The sequence below is a fragment of the Bos indicus x Bos taurus genome, chromosome 25 (genome assembly GCF_003369695.1).
Source record: "Bos indicus x Bos taurus breed Angus x Brahman F1 hybrid chromosome 25, Bos_hybrid_MaternalHap_v2.0, whole genome shotgun sequence".
NCBI classification, from domain to species: domain Eukaryota; kingdom Metazoa; phylum Chordata; class Mammalia; order Artiodactyla; family Bovidae; genus Bos; species Bos indicus x Bos taurus.
In genome coordinates, this window is record NC_040100.1 from 28,215,006 (window position 1) to 28,227,414 (window position 12,409).

The 12,409-nt window shown below is 43.9% G+C and overlaps 1 pseudogene; it reads left to right on the top strand.

Annotated features, from left to right (window-relative positions):
* LOC113883385 overlaps positions 1-6,249 on the top strand; it is a 39,439-nt pseudogene extending 33,190 nt beyond the window's left edge.
* Positions 6,250-12,409: the final 6,160 nt, after the last annotated feature.

Below are 12,409 nucleotides of genomic sequence, written 5' to 3' on the forward strand. Positions count from 1 at the left end.
AATTATAACTCTAAGGAAACCACTAAGAAAATAACTGGAAAATACATAGTAAAAGAAAATTAGTACCAATCCTATTAAACCTTTCAAAAAATAGAAGAGAAGGTGATACGTTCTATTTCATTCTATGAGGCCAGTGTTATCTTGATACCACAGGCAGCCAAAGTGATCAAAAGAAAACTATAGCTCACAAGAAAACTAAAACTTCTGCTTTATTGACTATACCAAAGCCTTTGACTTTGTTGTGGATCACAACAAAATGTTTTCAGTTTCCACAAACTGTGGAAAATTCTTCAAGGGATGGGAATACCAGACCACCTTACCTGCCTCCTGAGAACTCTGTATGCAGGCCAAGAAGCAACAGTAACAACTGGGAATGGACTGGTTCCAAATCAGGAAAGGAGTACATCAAGGCTCTATATTGTCACTCTGCTTATTTAACTCATGCAGAGTACATATAAGTATATATAAGTATACTTATATGCAAAATGCCAGGCTGAATGAAGCACAAACTGGAATCAAGATTGCTGGGAGAAATATCAATAACCTCAGATATGCAGATGACACCACCCTAATGCAAGAAAGCGAAGAAGAACTAAAGAGCCTCTTGATGAAAGTGAAAGAGGAGAGTGAAAAAGTTGGCTTAAAGCTCAACACTCAAAAACGAAAGATTATGGCATCCGGTCCCATCACTTCATGGCAAATAGATGGGGAAACAACGGAAACAGTGGCAGACTTTATTATTTTGGGCTCCAAAATCATTGCAGATAGTGACTGCAGTCATGAAATTAAAAGATGCTTGCTCCTTGGAAGGAAATTTATGACCAACCTAGACGGCATATTAAAAAGCAGAGACATTACGTTGCCAACAAAGGTCTGTCTAGTCAAGGCTATGGTTTTTCCAGTGGTCATGTGTGGATGTGAGAGTTGGACTATAAAGAAAGCTGAGCACTGAAGAATCAATGCTTTTGAATTGTGGTGTTGGAGAAGACTCTTGAGAGTCCCTTGGACTGCAAGGAGATCCAACCAGTCCATCCTAAAGGAGATCAGTCCTGGGTGTTCACTGGAAGGATTGATGTTGAAGCTGAAACTCCAATACTTTGGCCACCTGATGCGAAGAGCTGACTGACTCACTGGAAAAGACCCTGATGCTGGGAAAGATTGAGAAAGGAGGAGAAGGGGACGACAGAGGGTGAGATGGCTGGATGGCATCACTGACTCAGTGGACATGAGTTTGAGCAAGCTCCGGGAGTTGGTGATGGACAGGGAAGCCTGGCATGCTGTGGTTCATGGGGTCACAAAGACTGGAGCATTCCAGGAAGGGTATTCCCATCTCTTTCAGAATTTTCCACAGTTTATTGTGATCCACACAGTCAAAGGCTTTGGCATAGTCAATAAAGCAGAAATAGATGTTTTTCTGGAACTCTCTTGCTTTTTCCATGATCCAGCGGATGTTGGCAATTTGATCTCTGGGTTCCTCTGCCTTTTCTAAAACCATCTTGAACATCTGGAAGTTCACAGTTCAAGTTCAGTTTTTTGCTTTTCCCAGATAAACCCATTTTGCTGATAAAACTGGCTGATTCATTCTTAATGTCATTCTTAATCAGGTTCTTCTCACTCAGAGTCAAAGATGACACTGGCCCTTCCAGCTATATCCTACCCAGCAACCCCAGAAACAGAGTGCATCCCTTGTCCAGTCACCCCAGGAATGCTTTGCACTTGAGTCTCATTGGCCCTGCCTGGGTCACATGTCCATTCCTGAGCCAATCAGAGGCTGGTGGGGGTGTGCAGAATGTCCTCATTGGCCAGAACTGGGTCTTGAGTCCACCATTCCAGCCCTACTGAAAGGGGCGGGTGGGGGAGTCAACTGTACCCTGTTGGTACTTTAGGATGCTATCTCTTCTGGAAGAATAGACAAGGGAAGCTGAGCAGAAACAGCATCACTTAAAGCACAGGACAAAGTCCTGTATGATCAGCCCGTTCAGATTCACTTTGTGTCTCTCTTCTCTCTGTCTCTGTCACTTGGATCTGCTTTCTCTTCCTCAAATGTGCTCAGTGCTCCACCTCAGGGCCTTTCTAAATGCCATCCCACGTTCCTGGAATGCTATTCCACCACTGTGCCTAGTTAACACCTACTTATCTTTCAGCTTTCAGTTCAAACGTCACACTTCCTCAGGGAAGCTGTGGCCGTTATTATCCAAATATGGCCACAGTCCACGTCTTCCACGGCACACACTCTTCTTACAAGGTGTCTTTAACAATCCACTCATTGAAAAGTGTGGTCTGTGTTCCTTTCCCTTGAATCCAGGTGGCCTTGAGACTGTTGCGGTGAAAAGGACCAAAGAGGAATGAGGGTTGTTTTGTTTTGTTTTGTTTTTCCATTTCCTGAGAACAACATCCAATTAGGACCACTGGGGGACAGTTTACTCCCCCACCTGCCCCTTTCAGTAGGGCCGCAGGGGTGGACTCAAGACCCAGTTCTGGCCAATTAGGACATTCCACATACCCCCACCTGCCTCAGTGAATGGCTCAGGAATGGACATGTGACCCAGGCAGGGCCAATGAAACTCAAGTCCAGCAGCAAAAAGGGAACAGTGACTAGGCCAGAGAATAAGCACAGACGCGCCTGAAAGAGCAAGTCACCCCTAGTTTTACTTTAAAATAATTTTTATTCATTTATGTTTGGCTGTGCTGGGTCTTCGCTGCTGCATGGGCCTTTCTCTAGTTTGCAGCATGCAGGGGCTATTCTTTGTTGTGGTGTAGGCTTCTCGTTGTGGTAGTTTCTCTTGCTGCGGAGCACAGGCTCTAGGCACATGGACTCAGCAGTTGTGGTGCACAGGCTTAGTTGCTCCATGGCATGTGGGAGCTTACTGGACCAGGGACTGAACCCATGTCTCTGCATTGGCAGGCAGATTCTTTACCACTGATCCACCGGGGAAGCCTCCCTAGTTTTACTCTAATACTTTGGCTACCTGATGCAAAGAACTGACTCGTTGGAAAAGACCCTGATGCTGGGAAAGATTGAAGGTGGGAGGAGAAGGGGACGACAGAGGATGAGATGGTTGGATGGCATCACCGACTCAATGGACATAAGTTTGAGTAAACTCTGGGAGTTGGTGATGGACAAGGAGGCCTGGCGTGCTGCAGTCCATGGGGTCGCAAAGAGTTGGACATGACTGAGCGACTGAACTGAACTGAACTGAATCTGTAGTCTGTAACTGGGTTTGCTTTTCCCCAAACTAACCTGCCACTGTGTAAGTTACATCCTGCACCTATAGCCCCCTAACTCTGCATGAGTTAGTAATACATCCTGCTCCTGTTACCCTTTAACTCTACGATAATTACATCCTGTACCTCCTCCGAGCTCCCTTTGCACACCACTCCTTGTAGCTGTTTGGATTTCAGACATGAATGCTGCAGTGCAATAAGCCAGAGACAAATGTAAATAATAACCAGGCTATGGGACTGCCAGATCCAGTCACTGTGTTACCTGACATCAGCTATTACTGTTTGGAAACAATTCGAAAAGAAGAATGCAAGATCTTTCCTACTTTGCTCCTTATCACATACCCCAGACTCTGCGCCCCATCTATATGATCCCCTCAGATTCCCCATGGAGTGCTGCACAGTTCTTGAGGCACTAGCCTGCAGTGTTCTCTCCTTGGCCAGCTGAGGATCAAAGCCATCTTTCTATTTCCTCCAAACTGTGTCTCCAAATGTTTTTATTTGGCTTTGGTGGGGAGAGAAAGCCAAGATTTTGGTGGTGACAAGACAAGTATCAAAGTGACACTACGTGACTTTCAAATTGAGTCACAAAACATGAAAAGTCTGCCTGATTCTCTTGGGATCATTCTTAGAACCCAGTTGTCATGCCATAAGGAAGCAAAAGGGCCCTGACAGAGAGGAGCTAGGATCCCCAGCCCAGATCCTTCACTAAACTCCCAGCTGTCAACCAGCACCAACGAGCAGGCCAGGTGAGTCAGCCATCTTCAAGAGAATCCTCCAGAACCTTGACAGCATCCAGGGACAGAAGCCAGACACCGGAGGCCACGTTGTGGGTTCTTCCATTTATATGAAATGTCCAGTTATGGACAGCTACAGAAACAGTGATGAGAAACTGTCATATATTGACATATACAGAAGTCATTCTTGTTTATACATGTCAACTTGAAGTTTCTTTTTTTTAATTTTTATTGCAGTATAGTTGATTTACAATGCTGTGTTAATTTTACGTGTATAGCAAAGAATGGGTTATGCATATATCCCCTCTTTTGGAGATTCTTTTCCCATATAGGTTATTGAGTAGAGTTCTCTGTGCTATACAGTAGATCCTTACCTGTTATCTATTTTATATACAGCAGTGTGTATATGTCATTCATAATCCCCTGATTTATGAGTTAACCTGAATTTTATGTTAACTTTTTAGTCTGCTTGTGGCCTATCAAACATACCTTGTACATCTGCTTTAATTACTAGAGAAAAGGACATGTTGACCAAAACTAAAGAATGTTCATGGTATGGAGAAGGAAATGGCAACCCACTCCAGTATTCTTGCCTGGGAAATCACATGGACAGAGGAGCCTGGCAGGCTACAGTCCAGGGGGCACAAAAGAGTCAGACGTGACTTAGCAACTAAACAACAACATGGATTTGTCAGTTTCTGTTATGTGAGTACTGTAAGAAGCTAAATAATCAAAAGCATTATTTGTGATTTTAAGAAAAAGAATGTCTATGTTAAAAATAAAGATTAAATTCCTCTCTTCTTGGGATGCCAATGCTTGTCCTCCTTTGATGATAAGACTGCCTTCCCAGGTGCCAAAGTCATGCTGACTCACTGTATAGTGCTGACTTATGTGTTTCTTTTTCCCTTGAAATGTATCCCTGACTTGTTTAATGTCTTTGTTCTGACATGATACAAAACTGTCCTGGAAACCATGCTGCTCTGGAGCAGGTTCTCAGAGTCATCTGGGAATCAGGCTTCCAGACTGGTCCTCAGGTTAGCTCAAATAAAACTCTTTTCTCTTCTTATTTTTGCTGTTGTTCAGTCGCCCAGCTGTGTCCAACTCTTTGCGACACCATGGACTGAAGCATTCCACACCTCCCTGTCCCTCACCATCTCCTGAAGTTTGTCCCAGTTCGTGTCTATTCTTATTATACATCATTCATTGATTACTTTCACTGAGGTCACAGAGTAGAGTAGTGATTGCCTGGGGCTGGGGAGAGGGACGCATTGGGAAGTGACTGCCAATGAGTACGGGATTTCTTTTTCGGGAAATGAGAATGTCCTGGAATTAGGTAGTGATGATGGTGTACCACCTTATGAATATACCAAAAAACCTCTCAGCTGTTTAGTTTGAAATGGTGGATTGTTTAGTACATAATTTATATCCTTAGAAAAAAAACTGTACTCTCCCATCCCAGTCAAGCTGCCCCAGATGATGCCATGTGGAGCCCAGACGTGGTGGCCACGTTGAATTCTGCCCAAATTGCAGCTTTGTGGGCAAAATAAGTGACTGTAGTTGTTTTAAGTCACTAGGTTTTAGGATAGAATGTTCCAGAATGTCTGAGACAGAAGCATTCCCTAACCACCTCCCCAGTCCAGGGCGTGGCCCCTGTTGTCTCTGTTTCATTTTGTTGTTGCTGCTGTTGTTATAGTACCTATTCAGTTTGTAATTAAATATTTGATTAATTGCTGTCTTCCCCATTGGCCAGTGTGCCCTGGCTCTGTGTTTAGCAGGGACCAGTTCCCAGAAGCATGTGCACTCATGGTATTTGAGAACCATGTGGCAGACATCAAGCTGAGTAGAAAGCAGGTAGACTTGGCTTTATGGGACCCAGGTGGGCAGGAGGAAAGTGGTCACCTGAAGCCCCTCTCCTACCTGGATGCTGATGTTGTACTGATATGTCTCTCTGTTGGTAGCCCTGATAAAAAGACATTTATCAGCAAACATCAGATATTCATCAGAAAAACATCTCAGAAAAATGCACTCCAGAAGCCAAGCATTTCTGTTACAATGGACCCATTATCCTGCTTGCGAGAAGAAGGATCTCTGGAAAGATGAGTGCAGTAAGTGGGAGCCAACCAAGATACAGCAAGAGTCGGGAAAACTAGAGCAAGACAAAGGCATGGGAAACAGGATTGGTGCTTTGAGATACAGGGGGTATGCAGCGAAGAGCAAAGATGGAGGGAGGAAGGTTTCTGAAATGGACGTGAGAGCAGCTCTGCAAGCCAGAGAAAAGAAGAAAAAATCTGGGCATTCCCTGGAGGTCCAGTGGTTGACAATCCGTGCTTCCAATGCAAGGGGCACCAATTCAATTTCTGGTAGAGGAGCTGGATTCCATATGCTGTGGGTATTTTCAAAAACAAAAAAAGAAAGAAAACATCTGGGTTCTTTGTCTTGGGAAACTGCTGCAGAGCACAGTCCTCATGCAGTAAATTTTTTAGTGCTGTTTATTAATCTTAGTGGATGATTGCTGGCCTTTTTCATTTACCTGTAAAATTAACCTAAGATTACATATCAGAAGTCATCTTGCCATCAGTGTTTAGAAGTCAACCATGCTTATCCAAACCACCTGGCCTGCCAGGGTCCCTCTACTCTCCCATCTGACACCGACCCCACAGACTATAGTCCACCAGGCTCCTCTGTCCATGGGATTCTCCAGGCAAGAATACTGGAGTGGGTTGCCACTTCCTTCTCTACCCATCAGACACACCAGGCACTGATTCCAGTTATAACTATCAGTTCAGTTCAGTTCAGTCACCCAGTCGAGTCTGACCTTTTGCAGCCACACAAACTGCAGCACACCAGGCTTCCGTGTCTATCACCAACTCCTGAAGCTTGCTCAAACTCATGTCCATCGAGTCGGTGATGCCATCCAACCATCTCATCCTCTGTCGTCCCCTTCTCCTCCTGCCTTCAATCTTTCCCAGCATTAGGGTCTTTTCCAATGAGTCAGTTCTTTGCATCAGATGGCCAAAGGACTGAAATTTCAGCTTCAACATCAGTCCTTCCAATGAATATTCAGGACTGACTTCCTTTAGGATGGACTGGTTTGATCTCCTTGCAGTCCAAGGGACTCTCAAGAGTCTTCTCCCATACCACAGTTTAAAAGCATCAATTCTTTAGTACTCAGCTTTCTTTATAGTCCAACTCTCACATCCATACATGACTACTGGAAAATATATATATAATATATATATAACTACTGCTACTGCTGCTGCTAAGTCGCTTCAGTCGTGTCCGACTCTGTGCGACCCCATAGACGGCAGCCCACCAGGCTTCCCCATCCCTGGGATTCTCCAGGCAAGAACACTGGAGTGGGTTGCCATTTCCTTCTCCAATGCATGAAAGTGAAAAGTGAAAGTGAAGTCATTCAGTTGTGTCCAACTCTTAGCCACCCCATGGACCACAGCCTACCAGGCTCCTCCGTCCATGGGATTTTCCAGGCAAGAGTACTGGAGTGGGGTGCCATTACTATATATATAATAAATATAAATGTATATAACTATAAAATAGTGACAACTACTTTATAACTAACATGACCTGCTTGTCATCTGTCAGCTGTAAGGTATTCTGAGTCACCATTTCAGAGGTTTACTCCTTTACAGATTTCATTGGCCTAGCTCTGAGGTGGGAATCCTGCTTTTTGAAGATGTACTCAGCCAGAAAGGCCCAAGTCCATGCAGTTATGGAAAGTTACAACTCTACGGTTTCATGGTAGTTATAGTTACTGTGTGATTCAGATCAGATCAGTCGCTTTGCCACTGAATGTAGGTTACTCCAAATAAATAAAACTACCCAAGACCAGATGTAGACTGTTGGTTTTTTTTTTTCTGGTATAATTGGTACTGATATTTGTCATTCCTGTTGAAAGTGTCTTGGTTTGCTTGTGTTTGTTTGTAAGAAAGTATATTTGAAAATAAAATTAGTTCCTCTAGTAAAAGATGGCCACATCATCCACATTCCTCCCCACACAGCCCAGTATCTCCTCCCCAGGGCCAGGCTAAGAGAACTGGAATTTGGTTTCATACCTGAGGCACTTCAGCATCTTCGAAGGTGGCATAACCTGTCTCACGTGGGTGGTGGGGGCTTGTTCTGGTCCACAATGCTCCTTCTCACCCGTCCCAGGTTTCCTCCCAGAGGAGCCTCCAGTTCTCTTGGGGGTCACCCGGTGTCTTTCGCCTCTCCAGCTGATTAAACATTTTTTCTGTATTAGTTGATTTTTTTCCAATTACTAAAGAATAAAGACAGTTTTCTAAAAAACTGTGCTGAGTGCTTATCATGCATTAGCTAATTTGTAGCCAACATCCCAGGAAGGGGGTATATTATTCGTTTCCTTTTTAGGGATGAAAAAATTAAGGTTCAGAGAAGTAAAGCAATTTGCCCAAGGCCATGTAACTATCTGGCATTTACACCCAGGACTGCATTTTAACAGAGACTATGTAGATAACCAGAACCCTGCAGTGCTGTCCTAGGTGGGAAATCAGAGTTGCAAGGGTACTAGGGATGTGTTTGTAAGAGTATTGTCAAGAGCCAGTACAACGGGGTGATGGAGAGAGATGTCCCCTTGCCTGGCTGAGCTTTTGGTTTGCTTTCTCACATTCTCTTTGGGAATGAACTTCCTGGGTCTTGTGAAACCTCTATCTTTTGCACTCTTTTTGCATGCACCGTGAAGCCATAAAAGGCTTATTGGGTTGACTTGCTATTAAGAAAAGCTTACTCACCAGACAATGAATCTTTTGAATAGCAAAAACCTCTAAATTGAAAATTTTCTCCTCTTAAAACAATGGTTTCATTGGTACCCATGGAGGGAAAAACTAAAAAATGGATACAAAGAAATATAATGGCCAGCCTTTGGGACTCTCTTAATAAGGTGATAGAACAGAAATTAAATTTAGGACAAATTAAAAACCAAACCTGACCTAAATCCCCTGTCCCCTCCTCTTACACACTTCTTATCCCCAACAGCCTGTCCCTGATCCTCTAGAAGAACTTTTGGATCTATGGACCCCTGGTTGAAACCCACTTCTCCTTTCATAAAGGAAACAGATGACCAGAACTTTTCCCAGGCCGTCCTGCAAATGACCAGGAAATAGCTCAGCTGAAGGCTGACAGTGGAGATTAGATAGATATGATATTAGAGGCTGTCTCCTCTAAAGTGAATTGGCCTGAGGTTAATTGTACACTTATAAACATTAATAATAATTACTCTAGACTTCTGATTATAGACAATTACACTCCAAAATTCCTAGGAGAAAACTTGCATTGTCTCTATATCCCTTGAAGATGTAAACTGAACTGTGTCTTCAAAATATAAATACCCAGGTGGTATCTAAAACCATGCCCACACTTGCTTGAGACTGAGTGAGTGAAAGTCACTCAGTTGTGTCTGAGTCTTTGCAACCCCATGGACTGTAGTATATGGAATTCTCCAGGTCAGAATACTGGAGTAGGTAGCCTTTCCCTTCTCCAGCGGACCTTCCCAACCCAGGGATCGAACCCAGGTTGCCCGCATTGCAGGCAGATTCTTTACCATCTGAGCCACCAGGGAAGCCCAAGAATACTGGAGTGGGTAGCCTATCCCTTCTCCAGTGGATCTTCCCAACCCAGAAATCCAACCGGGGTCTCCTGCATTGCAGGCAGATTCTTTACCAACTGAGCTACCAGGGAAGTCAACTGAAGACAGCATCTATTTTCGTTTATTTATGGTGTGCTGCCCAGCCTGTTGGATCTTAGTTCCTCAACCAGGACTGAATCCAGGTAGTGAAAGTGCCAAGACCTAACCACTGAACTGCCAGGGAAGTCCCTACTTTATTTTTGAGGTCTTTTAAAAATAAACTGCTGAAAGGGCTCTCTTGCCCAAATTCTAGATCACAGCCTCCTTAAGATTACAGTTGACCCTTGAACAATGTGGGGATTAGGAGCACCAACCCTCCATGAAACTGAAAATCCATATATAACTTTACACTCATCCCTCGGCATCTGCAGTTTCCCATCCACGGGTTCAGCCAACCACAGATCGTGTGGTCCTATCCAGGACATGGACCTGTGCATTTCAAACCTGTGTTGTTTGAGGGTCAATGTACTTGTCAAAGTCATCTCCTGTGCCAATTCTTTGCAACTCCATGGGCAGTAGTAACCCACCAAGCTCCTCTCCGAGATTCTCCAGGCAAGAATACTGGAGTGGGTTGCCATTCTCTTCTCCAGGAAATCTTGCCTACCCCCACCACCCTCAGGGATTGAACCTGGGTCTCCTGCATCCCAAGCAGATTCTTTACCAAGTGATCACTAGGGAAGCCTGTACTTGTCAAGAACAAATACAAATCTTAAAAATCTTCTCCACAAATATTAACAAAAAGCTTGAAAGTGTGTAACCTTAACTTGTTTCTTTGTTTTAAAGGGTCTATAAACAGCCTGCTTTGGTCATTACTTAGATCTTTTCAAACAGTTGCTAATCTGGGAAGGGAGGGAATATAGAAACACAGGAGGAACAGCCAAGAAATATTAGTTCAGCCTTGGGGCAGGGTTCTGGCTCCTCCTCAAGGAATATATGTAACAATATCTATGAGTTCTGCAGAACTATGGCCCCCACACAGGTGGAGGATGGTAATTCAAGGACAGACACAAGATTCCTGGAGCACTGCCCTGTTACCTCACCAGCAACCAATCAGAAGAAAGTCGTACATCCTTCAGCCCTCACCCCAAATTTCACCTATAAAACTTCTCCCCCAAACCATTGATGAATTCAAGGTTTTTGAGCATGAGCCTCACTTGGCTCACTGAACTCCAGGGTTTCGGTTTGTTGGCCCTACTGTGCTTCAAGCACACAAACATTGTTGGGCAACACTTGGACTTTGCATCAGACTGAATGGTCAAGTCTTGGTCCAACTCTCTGACCCAGGCAGGTCACTTTGCCCCTGAAGCCTTGGTTTCCTCATCTCTTTCAATTAGGATAACAATAGTACTTACCTCCTGGGATAATGTGAGGATTCAATTATATGATACACAGAAAATGTCTCAACGGTCTAGAAGAGTTGAATATTTGAAAAGTAACAGCCATTTCTATTTTTAACACTGTGCCTGATGCAGAAATATTGCAGATAAAGACTGTAGCTGTTTTACTCCTTTATAAGTCAGAAAAGAATTTGAATCCCCTGGAATTCAGACCCATCCCTTTGACTCAGCAGCTTAGGTTCAGATGCCATAGTCTTTGGGGCTGTGAATGGCTTATGTGCAGGCAAGTCATATTTTCAAAAGTTGCCTTGACTTGTCTGTGTTTCTATAAAGTAGCTGCCTCCAATTTGTAAAATTCCATCTGTGCTCCCCACCTCAGCCCTGTTCTCTAGACAGCCTTTCCTGCATTTCCTAAGAAAAGGCACCCTACCAGGAGGGAGGTAACTAAACCTTGGTTTGGGGCACTAATCTCTTCTTTTTTAATATTTATTTTTATTTATTTGACTATGCTGGGTCTTAGTTGCATCATGCGGTATCTTTGATCTTTGTTGTGGCATGTGGGGTCTTAGTTGTGGCATGTGGGATTTAGTTCCCTGATCAGGGATTGAACCTAGGCCCCTTGTATTGGGAGCTTGACATCTTAGCCACTGGACCACCCGGGGAAGTCCTGACACTTAATCTTTGGAACTCAACCTGCAACTTTGATCCAGCTGAGATCCTCTGACAGGACATGACCGCAAGAGTTACCTCAAGAATTCCTTAATCCTAAATCCTTTTGGTAACCAAAGCGTTGGGTAATTTATCACTCATTCCTCCAAAAATGTCCTGTTGACAGTGGCATGAGAATGTCATTTTACCTGGCAGGTCTGTTTTACTTCCTCTAAAGGACTGATGTTATTTGCCACTGCCTCATCTCATACCCCCCCAAATTCCATTTTAAAATCTCATACATGGCAAAGTTCCAATGTGAGGACTATGTATATGCCACAGTGAGAAATCAGGTCTCCATAGTTTCCATGTTCTTAGTCCCTCTGGTGGCTTCCCTGGTGGCTCAGACAGTAAAGCGTCAGTCTGCAATGCAGGAGACCTGCATTCAAGGGGATTCAAATTCTTTTCTGACTTATAAAGGAGTAAAACAGCTACAGTCTTTATCTGCAATATTTCTGCATCAGGCACAGTGTTAAAAATAGAAATGGCTGTTACTTTTCAAATATTCAACTCTTCTAGACCGTTGAGACATTTTCTGTGTATCATATAATTGAATCCTCACATTATCCCAGGAGGTAAGTACTATTGTTATCCTAATTGAAAGAGATGAGGAAACCAAGGCTTCAGGGGCAAAGTGACCTGCCTGGGTCAGAGAGTTGGACCAAGACTTGACCATTCAGTCTGATGCAAAGTCCAAGTGTTGCCCAACAATGTTTGTGTGCTTGAAGCACAGTAGGGCCAACAAACCG